Source organism: Notothenia rossii, assembly GCF_949606895.1.
Source record: "Notothenia rossii genome assembly, chromosome: 10".
Lineage (NCBI taxonomy): Eukaryota > Metazoa > Chordata > Actinopteri > Perciformes > Nototheniidae > Notothenia > Notothenia rossii.
Window position 1 is genome coordinate 15,889,949 of NC_136908.1, and position 20,500 is coordinate 15,910,448.

At 38.9% G+C, this 20,500-nt stretch overlaps 1 long non-coding RNA gene across 1 annotated transcript in view; it reads right to left on the reverse strand.

Moving 5' to 3' along the window:
* Nucleotides 1-8,221: 8,221 nt before the first annotated feature.
* Nucleotides 8,222-20,500, reverse strand: part of LOC307021535 — an 89,598-nt gene continuing 77,319 nt past the window's right edge. Inside the window, exon 3 of the long non-coding RNA XR_013803172.1 lies at nucleotides 8,222-8,357. This is a non-coding gene — a long non-coding RNA (uncharacterized lncRNA). The remainder of the gene's footprint in view (nucleotides 8,358-20,500) is intronic.

Here is a 20,500-nt window from a genome sequence, read left to right on the forward strand (position 1 = left end):
AAATGAACTCATTTTCAAAGATAAATCGGACCAACACACATATAATTCATTTCTTTTATTTCCTATCTTTCAAAAAGCGAACACACGTTGAGCCAGACGGATGTGTTCCTGCCTCCAGTGAAAATAAAGAGGTTTATCTGGTCTGGCCACAGCTCCCTTTAGGGCGTCTCACTCCTCTTCAGACCCCGGATCCCATTGACACCCTTCATGTACGACCAGGTGGCACCCGTCCACTGAATAATGAAACAGGTGATTAAAGTGAATGATGTCCGGCCATTTAATCTCTCAGGTCTCTTCTTTAATGCCGCCATTAGGCTCTCGTGTCCAAACTTAGCTCATCAAATTGCTTCATTTATGGTGAACTGGCAGCGTGCAGTATATTGAGCTAAGATTGAGAAGCACTTCACATCATCCACGTTTAGATTTACACTTACGGATTAATCTGACAGTAAAACTCCAGTGTCTGACCACAGCCTGCCGTTTATACACTGGAGGAGAGCATGTTTTCAATGCACACCTCAGCCTGTACAGATAAGTGCTATTATCTTCTTAGTCAATCCAACTATACACCATCATTGTTGTTGTGTTTAAGCTGGAGAGTAGTTTGAAAATATATGTGCTTACCTAAAACATCATGTGTTCCTTAGCTGCCGAAAAAAACTGAATGGACAGTCATTTGACAATATTTCACATGTCAGCATCAACTATGAACTATAAACTTAGCAGGCAGCTTAATTAAACCCGTAACAATAAAGGGTACCTATTCTATATACATGTTATGATGTTATTTATGCATGCACATCTGTGGCAAAAAGGAATAACCATCTGTGTATCATGATTTGGCTTTAAATGCTTTAAAGGCCATCCACACCAAGACCTATAACAATAATTATAACGATTGCCAAAGGATAACAGTCTCCATTTCAGATATGTTGGAACCCCAATATATTGATGGCCTACTCTACTTTGCAAAAGTGGGACAGGGATATGAATAATAATGGCAGAAAACAGTTTTAAAAAAGCAGATTCTGCGCCAAACAAATGTGCATGAAGAGTGGTTAGAAGCTGTTTCAATATATATAATTCAGTGCTAAATTATAATTTTACTAATCCAAACTACTCTGTGGATTTGAATTTTCCATCAGTGTTACTTTTATTCATCAAATGTATCTGACAGTGATCACAACAATATCATTTTATAGTTGTTGTATGATGAGATTTCAACCCTTTTGCTCAGATAGTTGTCCCAACAACGAATCAAACTGTAAATATTAGAACTCAAATTAGTCTCAACGAGTCTACCGCAACTCTTATATTGCACTGTATGTCTCACTCTTGTGTTATTAGTGCTGAAATGTTGCTGTAATTTTATATTTGCCAGTAACCCAACTGATTTCTTTTTAGAGAGAAGACCAACAACATCTCACATGGTCTCTGGAGCAGGGGCACTGCACGCTGCCACATGGTGACACACTGTCACCTGGCATGTCAGCCCTGTCTATCAAATGTGGGGCCTAAGTGGAGGGGGGACCCAAACGTGTCACTAACAGTCGGGCATTACAGACAGCTAGATGTGCTAATGGCCCAGCTAATGCAGTGGTATTCACAGGTGGGTTGACCACACATGCATACAGTAGGCATGCATGAAGTGATCCCTACACTCACTCCCACTCATTCTGTCATTCAGTCAAATCTGAGGTACAAGGATATTCACTCAGACATTAACACACAAAATGGGGAAAGGGGTAAAGACACTTAGATAGGGCAGGCCCACTCAGAAGAACATAGACACTTAGATGTTTTTAAAAGAAAAATGGTAAGGACGACAAGTCAACCAATTCTTTTTAAGAAGTTCTGTGGTCTTCTCTCTTTGTTTTTCTGACAATCAAAAAAATAGCACACGGTATACTCGAGAGAAGAGATGGAACATTTCCTCCATACATTGATAGGTGGATAGACAGTGAAAGTAAAACGCCATTCATTGGCTATCCCAGCTTCTGAAATGGGAGGATTTGCTGCCTTTCTCCATTTAATGTTAAAGTACATTTACTAGCTTTTTTGTTTTTGGAATGCTGGTCAGATAAAATAAGACATCACCTTGGACTCTGGGATTTATCTTTTTGCAATGTTCTCACAACTTAAGTATAAATCAATTCATTGGAAAAAACACGGACAGAAAAATCAATGATAAAAATAATGATTACTCACAGCCCTACTTGACGGTTAACCTTCTAAACGTGTGAATGAAGACTTTAGTGTAGTAGAATAATCTTTGGGCTATTTTCCACAGGTCTATCCCTCCCCAGGCAGAGCTGGTGTGCAATATGTAAGTATGTGTTAACCTATAGCAGAAATACTGGACCACAAAGCAATATTTTCTGACTGCATTTGGCATCCATCAGTCTGTGTTTTTCTAAATTGGGGTTTTCTATTTTGTTGTGTTTTAAAATGTTTTTACATCATGTATGAGGGTTTTCCGTCTGTGGCTATAAGTATGGTTTTATTGTCTCATGCTTTTACATTAGATTATTTTTGTCCTATCGGTTTTGTCTAAATGTATTTATGCTGCTTTTTTATATATTTATTGATGTACAGCACTTTGGTCAACTCTGTTGTTTTTAAATTAGCTATACAAATAAAGTTGGATTGGATCTAAAGCTTTGCTATACTTGGTAAATCTACCTGTACAAAAATATCTCATCATCATGTTTGAAGGTAAAAGTCATAGCTGGCATGCTCCGACAGCAAAATGCCTCACATGACTTACGCATTTAACTCTTGTCTCAACATAATAGTTACCCCATGCTGCTTCTGCTCTAAATACAGCTTGTTCTCGGTCAGCGTGCCTGGTTAAGTGGAGATGAAGACAACTTCCCTGCCAGGTCCTGAAGATCAAGACTTGACATCTGAGTATTTGTAACAAGGCTCTACCCACGGCATCTCTCTGTGGGACACTGTACACTCTCGTGGAACGACGTTAACACTGATGCAAGGCTTTGAAAGCATCAATTAGCACTCCTGGTGGTCTGCACTGTTACCTTCCCCATTCTCTTCTTTAACTTCCCCTTGGGAATAGCTGCTAAGGGATACAATTAATTTTTTGACACAAAAATGAAAGTGTTAATTCACCTGTGATAATTAGAGCTATTCTTACCGCATGTTGATGAATGTAAAAATGCAGTGTTTATTTATTAATTCATTTCCGCGCTGCCGTCAGAATGAGAGCTCTCATAATTGTGTGATCTCGACTTAAGAAAGAAGTCTCAAAGGAAATAGATTATAGACCTGCCCGGCGGTAATGAAACATTGTCAGAAAATGTTCAGAAAAGTTACAGCATCTTTACTTTGATGTTGCTTTTTTAAACACCCGTCTGAAGAGTGTTTGATGGTAAGGCTGGTTTTGAAGAAGTATCAAGGATTTTATGAATTCTGTGAAGCGCGCTGGTGAGATGTATAACAGCCTTTACATTTTAGGTTTCCTCTTTGAGAACATATTACAGTATGAATATATGCCGATGAGAAAAGGCTATTTCAAAATGAGACCGTAAGGAGTACAAGTTATGTGGACTACTTTAGTTTTGTATTATATGACACCTTAAGAAAACATTTAACACTAAAATATAGTTTATCTTTAGACTTATAAAGCACAATGAAAACTCAACAATGCAAAATCCAAAAAGAAGTCGTCATATTTAAAAAGGATTGCAGTTTATCGTGGCTGTATTTTCTAAAATTCGTACTTTCGCCAACATTAAAACCGATGGAACTTTACCAAACCATTGCTCAAATCTAAATAAAGAACATACCTTTGTTTATAAAAGAATTGTCTAACCTTGGTGACCCCCCATTTTCCCAAATCTACCAGTCTACTGTCAGCAGACAGCTGTTAATATGAAGCAACTAAACTGAAGAAGCTGTAACCTACATGTGTATGATAAACAATGCATCAAATGTAGAAGGGGCTGCTTGTTGTGATGAACCTACAGAGATGCAGGTTTAACACAGAATGAAGATGCAAATGACAAGAAAGAGCGTAGAAGTGAAAGTGCGATTAGTTGTACGGAAAGTTGCATGAAAAGAAGTTCACAGAAACCCTTTTAGAAATGTTGATTTATTTTCACCAGGAGCCTCCAGTTCAGTAAGCCAATCAGGGCCATATAAAACCAGATCAGACCACTTACCCTAGGCTTTGGTGGCATGGTTTGATTGCATATAAACACAAAATGCTATTGCTAAAGCATAATACAATACACCAATAGAGGAAGACATACTGTTCATCTCCTTATCAGCACACATCTCTGTGTCCACTGAACACATGTCCATATTTCAAATGTATTACACTTCCCTGCTTTTCCTACAAAAAACACAAACAAAAGCACCGACCAACAATACTCTGTTAGAAATCCCTTCATGGTAACAAATCAACCTTCCCAAAGAGTGGTCTTAAAGACCTTTTGACTCAGTCAGCCGAGACAATCACTGTCCAGCCGGGCCCGTCCCGCTCCATCTTGCCTGGCAGGCACATAAAGGCAGCCATCTTAAATCACGTCTCACAGCGCACATCTAATGACTACTGAGCCCCTGCATATTTCAACATTAATTCATTAGAGGCGGGGATTGGGGAGGGGGAGTGCGCTCTAGGAAGGGGGGGGGGGGGGGGAGGATCGGAGGCAGCAGGGAGAATCCTCGGCGCACTCTGATTAAGGCCGTTATGTTTTATAGAAGCCATTTTTCAATGCCTCCTCTGACAGCACTTGATGTTATTAAATTGCAGGCTTCAAGGAACGACTGAGAGAGGGAGACAGAGAGTGCGAGGGAAGGAAAGAGAGAGAGAGATCATGGGAGTAAGAAAAGGGGGAAAGACAGATGGAGGCTGGAGAGAGAGAGAGAGAGAGAGAGAGAGAAAGAACGATTAACAATAGCGAGGAGACAGGTTGCCAGGTCTCCTTTGGCTGCTGATAAAGTGAACTTCTCGTGATTTGTTTATGTGTTACCTGTGGTTTCTGGGGTCATCTTTATCTCATAGGGAATAGATTAGTATGTGTGTGTGAGTGTGTGTTGTACTGTACATAGAATGTTGCTTTTTTCTCTCTGTCAGATGTGATACAGTGATTGAGTGAAGATAAGCTGGAGAGGACACTGGTATGTCCACTGAGCGACCTTGAATCAGATCTCTGGAGGCGTGCAGTACATTCACCTACTGTACATAAAGTTACACAATGTCTCCTTTGCCGATCTTTCCTTTCCTATTTGAAACGGAGATTTCTAATTCCCATTTATAACTTGCCAAGAAGAAGAAGAACAGAGATATTGTAGAGTATATCTAACAGAGGCAGAATTCAACCATGCTTAGAAACTTAGGTGATGGAAAGCAAGAAGCAAATTACACATATAAAATCCAATCCAAAGTCATAGTTTTCTAATGGATTCCTCTGTGAGTACCGTAAATACAAGACTAGTGGATACAGTACATCATTATTGATAAAGAATAAGATGTTGTTAAAGGGGGTTCGTTATGCTTTTTGGAGTTTTCCCTTTCCTGTGGTGTGTTTATATTGGTTTTTGTGCAAGTAAATGGTCTAAAGCAGTGGTTCCCAACCTGGGGGGGGGGGGGGCCAAAGATCACAGGGGGGGGCGCCAGGCCTCGGATGATTTGAGGCCAATACCATATTTAGACTTTTTTTTTTTTTTTATTATAGTTGTAACGCAATACATGATTGTCACTAAAAGCCTTGTCTCTACATTAATGAAATATAAAAAATAATTGATTAATGAATTAGAATACAAATTCAAGTTAGTAGCTATCATAGGCATAATAAGACAGAAATGTATAATTCTTTATTTAATAGAAATGTTTCTTCTGCCCATAAAGTGTCCAAACCAGGCTTTTCTGGATAAGCGCATTTTTAAAAAATAGTTATTGTCCATGCCGGTTTCAGTTGGATTATTTGTGACAGTTGCTCCGATCAGATCGGTCTCCTCCATTTTGTAGATTACAGTTTCTGACAGTAGTTGTAACATTTTTGAGACTTTTAAACTTGAATTACCACTGTTGCGCCCCCCCCCCCCACTTTGTGTGTGTGTGTGGGGGAGGGGGGCGCAACTTTCAACAGGAGTCATTTGGGGGGGCTCTTGGGAAAAAAGGTTGGGAACCCCTGGTCTAAAGGATAACATCCTAAAGGAGTTTCTCCCCCCGCCTCTAACACCTCCATTGGACTCCTTTGTTTACTTCCGTAACACAGTGACATCACTACATAACATTTGCGCTTATATTGGCTACCACACCAACACATTTGACGTGATAGGCAAAGAAGCAGGACATCTCTAAGTGGTTGACCAATCATAATAGAGCCGACCAGCTAACCAATCAGAGCAGACTGGGCTCTGGTTTCAGACAGAGGGTGAAAAGAGGTGCTGCAGCGCAGGCAGTATGAGAAAATAAAACATGTCACAGTGGAGGCACACAATACAAATATGAACCTGAAAATGAGCATAAGAGGCCCCTTTAAAGAGAAGCTGCAGATTTTCAACTGGCTGTTTAAATGTGTAGTGAAAAAATGTTCAGCCTTAACCAAACACCAGCAATGTTAGTGTGCATCGTACTTCAGTGGGATGTTTGAGAAGCTTTTATGGATACTTGGAGATTTGTTTTCCATGTAGATCCATGTAGACAATGAGTTGTGTTATAAAAGCTTGAATTAATAGGCAGTGGCATTTCCTCATCATCCCGAATCTCCCTCAGTTTCCAAATGGCTGCTCAGTGTCAGGCTTGTCAAGAAATTGAGTCATCACATCCTGACAGCTGTTGCTCCTCTCCCTCTCTCTCTCTCTCTCTCTCACACACACTTACATGAGCGGCATGTAGACATGTGTTACATAATCATTTATATCTAACAACACGTACATGGGTTTTTATTTTGCATTATATTAGACTCTGAGAAACAAATTGCCCTTGATAGCTTAGCTTCAATGGATACCAATCGCTACCACCAATCACATTTGGATATCTTGATAAAAATGTAACTCAATTCCAGCCTGTGTTGCTTTAAACCAATTGGTTCTTATATGTATATTCTACCCCATTGCATTATTTACATCTTTAGGAGTTTAGGTAATGCTAAAATCCTGAAGAATCTTTGGAAAAAAACGACTTGATTTTACTTCACCACAGAGAACTGTTTCTCCAGATCCTCATCCAAAAAACATTGGCACATCTTCTGAATATGTTGATGTCATAGAATGCATGCAACTGTGACAGGCGAAAAAGGTCGGCATCTGCTATACATTTATTGATAACTTCTGCAAGTTTCACTCGCGTCACCCCTTTTTGCACACAGTGCCACCTAGTAACTGTATATGATAAAACCTTCACTAACCTTGTACACATTTTCTAAAATGTTGCATTACAACTGATCTGTTAAAACACAGCGTAATACGTAGTCACTATAAGTGCAGTCGTAAAGGTTCATACACTGCACTTACAAAGACATCACACACACATGCTACAGCAGTATGTCCCTATCCCTGTTTTATCCCCGTCATCTCTGACAGTTAAACAATGTAATTGTTTGTGGCCCAACAGGGAGGTGGAGATATAAATGGTTTCCCTCCCAAAACATAATGGCCTTGGATTGTAAAGGAAGTCCATGCTTGAATCATAAATGCAAACGGATAAGACATGATGCTTTCACTGTGTGCTGTTCATTCGGAGTTTTCAGATAAATAAAAAGTGCATTAAATGTTGGAACAGGTGGTCTTGATGTTTCGTTCTGAAACAAATAATGCTCCATCAACTTTACTGTAAGTTTTACAATATATACTACGAATCCAATCACAGGAAATGGGTTTACTTCGGAACTCTTTAAGGAATTCACCAAAACTAAGATTTTAGATGCAATCAACTTTGTGCAGGAAACAAATAATAAAAAGATCAAGCTTGATGTCAAGATGATCTTTTCTTTGTTTTACAAGGCATATCCTTAAAGATGAATTAAAAAAAATCTATATATATACCGGTATCCTCATCATTTATAAAATAAAGCATTAGCTATAGGTGTCCCCTGTATTCCGTGATGCATTATTGTCCAAAAAGACACACAAAGATGAAAAACTGATCAATAAGATGGGCTGGAAGGCGAGGCAAAAGGAATGAGAACACCTGATGTGAAATCAAAGATTGAATGTTTGCACTGTTGAGAGGATAGAGAGAGAAGAAGAGAGGGGGAAATAAAAGGCAATGCAGAGTGTCGAGGAAAGAAAAGGCTCTTACAGGCTAAATGACGCTTGATTCCCTGGATATTTGGGCTCCCTCTGGGGAACATAGAGCTGTTGCCTGGCTCTGACAATTTGAGAGGCTCCTGGGGGAAACCAAAAAAAGACACTGAATAAGGCAGATGAACACACAGGCGTCTCTCTCTGTAGTGCAGACAGTCCATCCACATACCATAGAAACGTTCATATTTCAAGAACAAATATCTCTATTGAAGCCACATTCTGGTACAGAACACAAATTGGTAAAATAGCATTTGGTGGTTAAGAATTACCCTGATTATGTGCAGAAAAGAACAGCAGAATATTTGGAATGAACACATTTGAACACATGTGACAATGCCAGCATTTCAACTGAATGCCAACATTTATAAAAAGATAGTAATTCAAATATTCACCAACACTCTACAGTTTGCCAGGAAAGCGTGGTTGGAAATCAGCCGCAATCCTGTTGAAATTGCCGTCTATAGTAAACAACAAACAAACACACGCACCCAGTATGTATTCTGCAGATTACTACAGACTTGTGGACTACAAAGACATTATGTTACAGTAGACCATAAGATCTCTCTCAACATCTTACTCCTCGAGCGCCAAGTGATGTATTTCCAAGACATAGTGGTGGCGATGAAGATCAAAAGAAAGAGCCAAACCGAGTGACATACACATGCAGGATAATAAAAATTCATTGAATCTACTCCACAGGCCAAAATGGATGGTGGCAGCTAGGTCATATTGCATCTGTGCAGATGGGGTCAGGGGTCATGTAAAGTTGTATGAGAAGACAGTGTGCTTTCATGCATCATGTAGCAGATAAAGATTTTGGGGCTGGGAGAGTGGAGGTTGGGGGCCGGCGTACTGAAACAACAACCCTGCGTCTCTGGAGCCACCATCCGCCCGCCTTTATGATCACATTTGAAAAAACTCAATACAGGTGGTGTATAAATGACCACGACGACATTAGCCTTTCAGTCCTGCATTTATTTAAGTTAGGTATGCGATCATCTTTATGACGCTCCCTGTCCTGTTGGATTCCTGCTAATCCAAATCAACAATGCATCATTCCCTTCCTTTGCAGTAGCACTCACGTTGTCTTACTGATGATGCAAATCTCATCAAAATACGTGATAAATAAGTTGACTCATTCGAACATAAAATAATGCTCAGACATGTTTCTAAAGCTCCTTAGTTTTAGCAAACATTAACAAAGGTCGAAATAGTGCAGCTGTTTTTTGATTTTCTTTAGCTATTAAATATGTTTTGCGCTAGTTAGTGGTGTATCAACAGCTTCAGTACAATATATGCAGCATGAACTCAAATTGCATTATATGGATTCATGTTCAAGGTAATGGGTGATGTTCAGCCTGTGCAATTTGATGGCTCATAAATGTGTTTTAAATCATTTTTGGACAACAACGAACGTCCCTGGTAAAAAATACTTATATAGTTTTAATAAGCAATTATTTGTGGGATTTGGTCTTTTCATGGATTTTATAAAGAATACAAAAAAATTTTTTTTCCAGCCTTATCATTGAAATACACAGAGATTCTTTGGCAGCAATCCCGGAGCATTATATTTTCTGTTACTTGGCTTCCTACACCTCTGAAGCAGCTTTACATGACTTGCTAAGGCTACAGTAGTTGGTTTAGTTCTCATTATCCATCAGTCAAAAAAACACAAATATGTTTGGTGTGCTTAACATTATTCTTATCTTTAACCAGTACCAGTTGAAAACTAATAGGAAACAAATCACTGTTCTTATCATCATTTTGCTTTTCTGCTACTACTCTATAGAGAAGTAATGCATGTGCATGTGTGTGTGTTGGATGTGATGGGAAGGAGTGAGAAAGAGAGGAAGAGAGTGAGGTAGTTTACAGGCATCTGAGCTGCTGTAAAGCTATTCATTTGACTTCTCCACTTTTTATTCAAATGGCCCTGACCTATTTGTTCGATGCCAGCCCTTATTTCAGATGATCCACCAACAAGCCCCGAGCGATTATTCCAGCACAAATGGCATGGACTTGACATGGGCCCAAAAGCGTTCATATACCTCTCTGGCCCGGGGCCACAGTTTGTCATAACACAGGGAATTATGTATTATGCCTGCGCCCGGTGATGACATCACAATAGCAGGATGAAATATAAGCTCTGATATGGCTAGCTGATTGTGGAGAGCTGCGAGGGCTTTCATTAAAAACAGCATATCGCTCATAAAAAGATTAGAGCTGGACAGCTGTTTCCTGATAGTATGAGGCTTCTGTAGTGGCTTCATCATACACAGGCACACCTGAAAAATATAAAACTCTCCAACACTGGTGTGCACTTTGTTGTACTGCTGTGCAGCTTTATGGCAGTAAACAACAGAGAAAGTAACACAGCAAAACTTGTTAAAGGCTTATATTTATGAATACATATCAGTGCTAAAGATGGAACAAACACACTAGTCACTGACAAGTCACCAGGCTTTACACAAGTCAATCTTAGGCAACAGTGATGTGCTGTTTATTCTACTACATTTATTAGGTAGTGCGTTCAAAACATGATCAATAATGCATTTGCAGAAACCCCCAACACTATAAATAGTAGTAGAGCTGACCGGAACCAGATTTGAGGCTAATATTGATTTTTAACAATGCTGATAAAGAATAATCTAAATTTGGTCATTAAATCATTTATGTATAAATGAATGTACTGAGCAGGCCATTTGACAAATTAAAACAAAATTGCTACGTAAATTCCCATAAACTTATCTTTATCATTTCTATACCTATTTGTGATTTATTGGCCATTCCATATATCTCCAATGAACTCAACCTATGAACTGCCAATGTGTCAGCTGCAAAATGATGCCTCAATGTTTAAATTCTAAGAAACCTATGTAATCATTTGAATTTACCTCAAGTACATTTTCTAAAAGCTCTGTTATGTAAAAGTTAAAATGTCAGACTTTACCTTGTAATAGAGTATTTTTACATGTTATTCATTTATCTTAAAGATGGGGTATGTAATTTATTTCAGAAACACTTTTTGTTATATTCCATGGAATGTTCTTAACATCCCGATAGCAATGAATATATTAAATGCTTTGACAATAAATACATTTAAAAAATGTCATCTGTGGAAGCCGTAGCTCTGTAAAAAGCACGACCAATCATCTGAGCCGGCCCGGCTAAAATAACTGGATGGCCTACCTGCCTGTCAGCCTTCCATCTGTGCACAAACTGATCTCGTGCCCTCATTGGTCATGTGCGCGTTCGTGTGTGTTGGAGGAGGGGCTCTGTAAGGAAGTGGCAGATTATTTTCCGGTTGTGTATTTTCTAATTCTAGCGCACTTGAGCTGGTTTCTCCAAAATTACCTACCCCACCTTTAAGTAAAGGATCATAACTATTATTGTACCGGTGCAAATAATACATAAAAAGTTATAAGTCTGCTTTATAACATAGGATATGGGGTAAGCAGACATACTGCCATTGTTTTCAGTTAAATGTGTTCCCTTAACTAACTGGGTAATAACTGTGTAATTTAACACATTAGTTATATAAGTCTTTGCAGTGCATTTGTTTTTTCCCAATATTCACGTTAGTACTTCTCTCTTTGGCAATTTTCACTTCTCTTCACCCCCCTCAGTGAGAGGAACATAATGAAACAAATATTATTTGTTGTAGACAAACAAGAGGAAAACAGTAAGTGATTGTTTAAGAATAAGGGAGGTGTACAGGTGCCATTTCTAATTTGGTGGGAGAGGCCGTAGGAGGACGGCCTTGAAGAGCACAAAGCATCTGGAATCAGCCTCATACACTCGCACAACATCAAAGGCTCTTTAGCTCGCTTCATCAAAGGTGTCCTCGGTGCACGGCTCTCACTGTCTGCGAGCGCACGGTGTGTGTGTGTGTGTGTGTGTGTGTGTGTGTGTGTGTGTGTGTCACTCTGGGTATGAGTTTCAGGAAATCTTGGCATGAAAGAAAAATGTACTCACGCATCCACCTAAAGTGTTATCCTCTAACTCAACAGTGTTTACATAAGGAAATGAGAAATGTAAGAAGGAAGTCACATACGCATCTACGCTCCCACAGTTTATTTTTTCATAGGGTAAAGAAAAAACAAATCTCTTCCTTTGTGAGGGGGAATGAAGTGGAATGTGACATTTAAACACTAGTCAGTTCAAACTGTGACAGGTTTGAATGTAAATCAGTTTCAAATGTTGTCTTTCTTCATCGAGTTCAGAGCACAATAAGCCATGCTCACACAAAAGATACAAATAACAACGTCAACAAACACTGACTCACACTGGCTTTGGTGTCATTACAGTGTTTGATGAATTTGAGCATACCTCTGTGGTCAATAACAGCAGAGTCAATTTAAAGAATGCTTGTCAGTGAAAGCAACAAGAGCACAAAAAGACATTTAATCCAACATCGAATTATTTCAATGTATTGTAAAGCTGGAAACATTAAGGATTTAGGGATGAATTATGACCTTTTCTAACTACCAATCAGACTTTATCAGAACTAGTTTTCTAATATGTGATAATCGAAGCCTACATTTCAGACTTAGCTAAACATTTGAATGCTGTCAATATAGGTTCAGTATAATATTGTTAAATCTTTCACTATGTAATTCAACAGCTGTATTTGTTGTTGGGTAAGCTTACAGAAATAACTCAAATCAACATTCTGCCATGGACAGGCAACGCTAGCTGCTCATCTACATCAATAGATTATATTAACACAAACACATACGGTCAATATGTAGAATTTACAACTCGTACAATGTCACTTAAACATCACTGGGCCACTTATACATCTTAATACGTTTCTTTGACACAGGAAGCCAAGCTTTAATGTGTCATTGCTCAGGATCTCCACTGTGTTTTTCTAACATCTAATCTTCACATTATATTGTTTGCATATCGACTGTCAACTAGGATCCTGAACTTATTATATACCTCTAATAATAACTTTACAAATATTTCTTCCATTATCTTTTTTGTCAGGTTTTGAATTATATCCCTTGGACTCGGTTTATTGCATCAAACACCTCATTGGTACACTTTCCATCAGAATAGGTAAACAGGGTGAGTAAAAAAAGAGAAAAATAAATTGCCTATGTAGATAGTGGAAAACTGACCAAAAATGAGAATAGTGATAAGGCAGAGAAAGAGAAAGAAAAGCGAACGGAGACAGGAGACAGAGAGATTTGGCCATTACAGGTGCGCTCATCACGGAGCGCGGCGCATGTCGGAGAGAGAAAGGAAAGTTCCCTCCGGAAGACAATGGCTTCGGACAGGCACACAATAGCTTCATTAGAGGGTTCACATTATCAGGTCATGGGAGATAGAGGGGAAATATCAGACCGGACACATTCGAACGATGCCCGACACAGAAGCCTGCCAACTCGCCAAGCGTGAGCCTCAGCTGTGACGAAGGCTGATTTTTTTTGTTTCTAATCTGAGGCTCCTGAAGTTGGCAGTGATGGGAAATGGTGAAATAGAAAAAAGTATTTGAGGGGGGAAAGGGCCAGAGAGGGAGATTAATGGTTGCTCTACGGCCATGTTACATTCCATTGTAATACCGTGGACTTTCACTGTCCCCTTATAAATCCCTTTCTCAGCTCTGATGGAAGGTTACAGGTTGTAAACAACATAGCAGAAAGCACACGAGTGAGTTAAGTTGCATTAATAAAACCAATTTCTAAGCGGAATACCAGCCTGTTCCTTGTTGTATCCCTTATGTGAATGTTGCCTCCATAAAGGGCACACATGTCATTTCCTAGCTGTTCGAAATACAAAAAGACACCAAGCAGAGGTTTACTAGCTGCCAAAGCCTTAAGCTTGGAGAATAATTACACAGCAGGAAAACCACACACGCCGCTCACCATTAGCACCGCACGTGAACCCTCTCAGACGTGGTCTCTGTGCACAGACCCAGCTATCGATCAGACGGATCAATCCGCGGCTGCTGGTGAGCAGGCCTCTAAGTGCCCACGTCACACTTGTTCACCAGCATCAGGGGAGCTGTCAAACAACACTTACAATCAATTACCGTAATTAGCCCCGTAACCCTCATGTGGCGCTCCGGACTGTACTCAAATGTAGGAATGATAGGCAGAATAAAATAGCTGATGAGAAAAGGAAATACACATTTTTAGACAATGTGTTTCTTTGTGGGTTTTTGTTATAAAGTTACAAGTCATATTTCCCTGTTGTATATCTTTTTCATACTTCTGTGAATACATCTCAGCTGTATTTATTTAAGTTTCTCTACAAAAACTAAATTCTACAAGATGTTAAACCAAACAACATGATAATGTTATAACGTACTTACTAAGTAATAGTGACTAATAGTCATATTTACTGAATAGAGCCTGAACACATCAAACCGTAACTCAATAAAACCTTGTGCTAGCAGGACTTTGCTGCCCACCAGCTGCTAACAGCTAACAGCTAATATTGACTAGCTCTTCCTGATGATGTTACCACAGATTTGTTGTTCATAATTTAACATTATCAAAGACAAAATATAGTGCGACCTCTGGACCTGTCATTGGTGAGTTTCCTGCATCCCAAAATAATTTTACAACAACACTGACTTGCAGCTAGAGGCCATGGGTAATCTAGCTTGTAACAGATCTGGTTAACAAGGTCAGTAGTGTTGGAATCAATGTAAAGGTATTTCTGAGGCAGAATGCATTTGGTGACAATGTTCCCAGGTGGGAATAATAGAAGTATCTGTGTTCTAATGCCGACCAAAACAAGCTACATTGTCATCAACAGCAGCAGCATTAAAGTAAATTAATATCATGGTACTCTTAAACAATTACCAAATCACATTACAAATGATCTGTTTCCCTTGCCAGTTAGAGAATGTGACACTTTTAAGCTGATTAAACACCCTAACTGTGAATTCAGTTGGGACGTATCGGTGGAGTGTCCCCAGAAAATAGCCCCACTTTGACTTCCTCTCACCGTATCTTTTTCTCTCTATACTATTACTACTACTTCCAACACACACAAACAGCTTCCCCTTCATCAGGGAACACACCTTCAAGGTTGCAGCCCTCCACGGATGTGCCCATGTCATGGACAAAGAGTATTCTAATTTCAGTCAAGTGCACTCTCACCTGCATGCTGGTAATACATCTTTTTTGGTGACAAAAATAGATGTCCAATTAAAGTAGAAATTGACACAAAAATAAGTGAATGAAGAAAGAATGCCACGTCAAGGTCAACATGGCCTGTAATGAAATGGTAAACAAACTTGAGGCATTATTAGAAAGCGTAATCAAGTACTTTTTTGACTGTGTGCAACAACATCTATAGAAATTGAGCCTTATTTTCATTTTTGAAGGAGTTCAAAACAAAATGGCATTCCTGGGATTGTTGGCAAGCTCCTGCTCATTTCTTTCCAAAACTTCTGACTTGTAATCTATCAGGTCAGGCTGCACTTGAACGCAGCCTTCACCTCAAACTGAGATCACACCCAAGGCCTGAACCCTGTTCTCACAGCTGTGACTTCCTTTGTTTGCACTCATGTTACCTCTCAAATGGGTCCCTATCGGAGGTTATGTGTAACGGATGGTAGACTTTTAGTATGATGACAATGCATAAATGGAGTATGACACTCCCATCTCGGAAATGTGGGGGACACTTATCCAGTGCAAATGAGCCATTAACAGAAGTCATGTGTTAACAGGTACACCGAGCTGAAAACTAATCTTGTCTCAATCGGTCGTAAAGATGTTCAGGATGGAAACTTTGGGACGGCCCAGAAAAAGCACAGACACTTGTTGGATATAATAACTACAATGCCTGTGTATTAACAAGATATTACACAATACTTTACTTGTGCCAACTTTTCAAGCCACATGTAAAAGGTATTGTTTCACTACAATGCATTATTAAAAGGTGTATTGGTGTTGTTAGTGTTTAAATAAAGACACCTTGTCCTTTGATAAGTCTTGATATCATATTGAATACGAAGACATTTATTTAGTTTTTTCTTTATCAAAAGATCTAATGTGTTCTGTGTTAGTTATTTATTTGTAATATAATTTCTTTAAATCTAAAGTACTTTTTGGTTATTGTTATTACTAGTTTATTCTTCTTGATTGTCCTATCACGAAAGAAAAACTAAGCTAAACACATCCTTGGCTAAATAGGCAATACTTGTTAATGCGATAAGTTCTTAGTACTTTTAGGTTTTCATGGGATTAGTCGACAGTTTGAATAACCAGCCGTTTCTTGGTTTTTCCTCCAATACAGGACTTTCCCTAACAAACTAACCCTCTCTGTCACTCGATCTCGATGCTGCTTTGAAATCTCTCAGCCCTCTGTCTGCTCATCCAGTACCAGAAACACACACAGGTATTCACAGTCTAACAGACATTACACTGATTGCATGTTGCCTGAGAGACTCGAGTAAAACAGTTACAAGTTAGTCTTAAGTGAAACTCCTGGAACGATTCAATCAGTGAAGTTTATCATTCAGACAGCCTAATGCAGCAAGCCTTTTGCCATTTACTGTTCATGTCATTGGTGATATTCATCCAGTTATAAATGGAGCTGTCATGATAATGCTATGAAGGATCACGCTAACCCCCATTTACCAATCTCTTCGTCAAATCCCAAAGGGTGGAGCTTTGATTACTCCCGCAATTAGCGATGTCAACCTCCTCTACGAATTAAGTATTCAGGTTTGTGTTTTCAAACCAATTAGCCTACTCTCTTGCTATGACTTGTTGATTAATTATAGATATTTAGTTAGGAAAGGAGACATTAATTATTAATCAAAATTGAATTATGTGGCATAATTAACCACACAACTTTACTGTTTTTTTCCCCCATCTCGGCAAGTTTCCATTTATATAACCTCAGACTGTTTGTGACACGTGACAGAGCGGAGAAGAATATGTGACCTTGGCTTATGTGAAAAGGCGTTGAACGCATTAACACGGCGCTAATAGCTTTTGTGGGAGTGTTTGCTGTACTGTCAGCAAGTTGCTGTAAGTGCTCAACGTTAACACACACTCTCAAATCCAAAATCAATGGGCTTTTAGAAACCTGTTGTACTGATGCACTGGAAGACTCTATTCATCACTTGTTTATGGCTACATGCTATGAAGTGAGGTAATGGCATTTATGGGTATTTACAGATGACATGTTGAGTCCTTAAAAAATATTTATTGTGTCTGCCACTCTGCTGCTATTGTAGCCAATGTCCTTGCACAGATGATACAACAGATATCTGTTCATATATTGAAGGAAATTGTGATTTATTGCAAGGTCACAGAGGTCACAGAGTGCCTTACTAGCAAATAACAGAATGTATCATTGGCTATTGTTGCAAGAGCAGGTCTGTGTTACTTCACCGTGTAATTAGCTTTGACGGACAGGCTATTAAGTATGACGTTTTTGACTGAAAGCTATGAAATATTGATGTTGATTATCGTCCTGTTAGATGTTGCCGTGCAGATTTGCCATTGTAGCCTTAATCGTGCAGTATAAGTCCGACCAACCCTTCACAAAGGATTCCTTTGACCTGTAGAAAGCGGCAGGAGAGCGTGAAAATATCCATCATCATTGAGGCCGCATGGAAATATATACGATTGCCAGCTGGTAAAACAAGTGTGAAACAAGGCTTACACATTTCTTCTGCATCTGCTATAAAATAACTGCACCGGTAACTGCACTTTTAGCAGATTCGAACTTTGTGATTGATGTAGTTGGGGTAGTTCCACACCATCAGCACAATGCTGTAGGGGTAACATAAGGGGGAAAGACTGTGGCATTAGTTGCAGTTTTGCTCAATTTCTCTGTGTATAGCTGCATTTCATAGCACATTTCAGTAACCAAAGAAACTGTGATGAGATAAGGAGATTACCGCACTTATCATAATCACCATTGAACGCCTCTGAATTTGCATCAACATACAGTTTATTGCTCTAGGATAAGGCTTACAATAGCAGTGTGGCATATTTGCTCATAACCACAGGTAAATCTGAATGACAGCTGTAAAATGTAGCAGCTAATGGAATGCTAAATTCACTCAAGATGCCTCCGGAAATGCAGATTCACCAGGCTCCGTTACTAAATAAATTAAACGGATATCTGATAACGCTTAGAGCAGATGCAATGAGACAAAACAGTGCATGAAGGCAGCAGCCCATACCTTCATATCCAGCCTGCCTTTAATATGATAAAGTGATGGCAATTGACATTGGTGAATTATGTTGATAATATATAAATGACGGCAGTAAACTTTAGCACGTCTTATGGTGTGTAAATTAAACAGTATCCATTACATTTTTACAGCACTGTATCATAATGCACATATATACAGGGGCCATTCAAAAACTGTTATGGCAGATTTACTACTATAGTATAATGTAAACTTCAAAATGAAATTTGCTGAAAGAAAATGTACTTTTATTAACAATATGCAGTATAAAAGAGCAAAATGAAAAGTCTTCATTTACCTTACATTATTGCAAACCTTTGCAGTGAAAGACCTTGTATTTCTCCATTTATTTCATGCATAAAATGGGTACAAATCACCCTGGCTCCCATAAAGCTCAATAATTCCTGAAAAGACCAAGTTTGGTCTTTGAAACTGTCGGAGAGAGATATACCCTCTGTGTAATGAAAATGTTCGGTCAAGCCAATTAAAGCCGAGCCATTTTGTCTTTGTGTCTTCCCTTCCTCTGCAATTAATTAAATGTGGTTATAAAAGGCATATTCTTGAGGTCTGAATGGTTGCAATAGACCTCCACTGGTCATGTACTAAGGTTGAATTACAATGTTGTCAATGGCGCCATTATGTGAGATTAAGTTTGAGCTTGTCCCCTTTACAAAATGCTTTTGTACGATACCATTATGAATGCTGCATGAAAACGACTGACTCCAGTGAATGCTTCACGTTCTGAATACCATTGAAACCAAGTCACATATTTCACAATTTTTCATACATTTCCATGAAGCTTTACTTGGGCATACTGAGTTTCATATGTTTCTCTTTCTTTCATTAATCAACTTATTCTGTTCACTCTTTGCCTCTTTTATGCTCGTGGTGATTACAACTAACAGACCCCCACAGTGGTTCATTTACATTTTATACAATTAATATAAAAATGCAGACTAAAACATTGTGTCTTTTTGCTGGAATTTATCTGATTTCACAAACATAAATGCATCTACTGCAGATTGTCTTTATACTGTATGTGTAGGTACCAGTGTTTTGGAGCCCTGCACAATTTCTGCTTTCTTTACAACTTACTTATCATTTAATGCTGTACGTAAATGTATATCATAGAGGAAAGTTACGGGAAAATAGCAAAGAAACTTTTCTTTACACCAAGATACCCCTCCTCAAGTCTGCGTGAGTTTCGTGTCGACAACATAGTTGCTTCTGGAAACAGCTACAAGGTGCTGAGCTGCAATGTTTGCACTACGTTCATAAAAGCATCAGCAACATGTAAAGTGCCCTGGACGAGTATACAGTAGAGCGGGGCTGATACTGCTTTGTTTTTAGGCCAATGCCAATATATATTAGCTGATATTTGTTTAGCTATAAAAAGCAGATTTTTCAGTTTAAAAAGAAATGATAAAACTAATGTCTAAAGTTACCTAGAAATGAACTCAAATAAATACATTTTTGCCATTTCCTGCATCAATGTTTTACATACTGGCCACTTTATATACACCAATCTGAGTGATCTGTGTGACAAACTGATTAACACGGCCATGTCTAAATGCATCAGTAGGGGTCTATTAAACACAAGACAATTTCAAAGTATTGCATTGTTTATGAGTATGAGAAAGAAAAAGAGACAAATAATAATGAATGTATGATACATACAATAACGAATATACTACGTTGCCCTGTAGTGATCTCAACCGAAAATACTTAGGATAGCGCGAGAACAACCAACAATAAGCTAAAGCACTTTTTAGGGTGACAGTTGGAAAGGAAGGGTTAGTGTGCGTGACGGATAGAAAAAAAAATCATGGGCCCAAGTGGGATGATCCATGGTTCATCCTGTACAGTGAGGATATAAGGTGTCCTTGAATGTGTTCACGTAACCATCAGTGTGCCGGTTAGTCAAGGTGATGGAGTGTCTGGTCATGGATCATTGACATTTTAGGCTCTTGTCAGCAAGTCTATCCTTATAAGTTGTGTGTCCCTTTAATTTAAGCCTTTGACACAACTAATTTATATAGAGCAAGAAGGACTTTC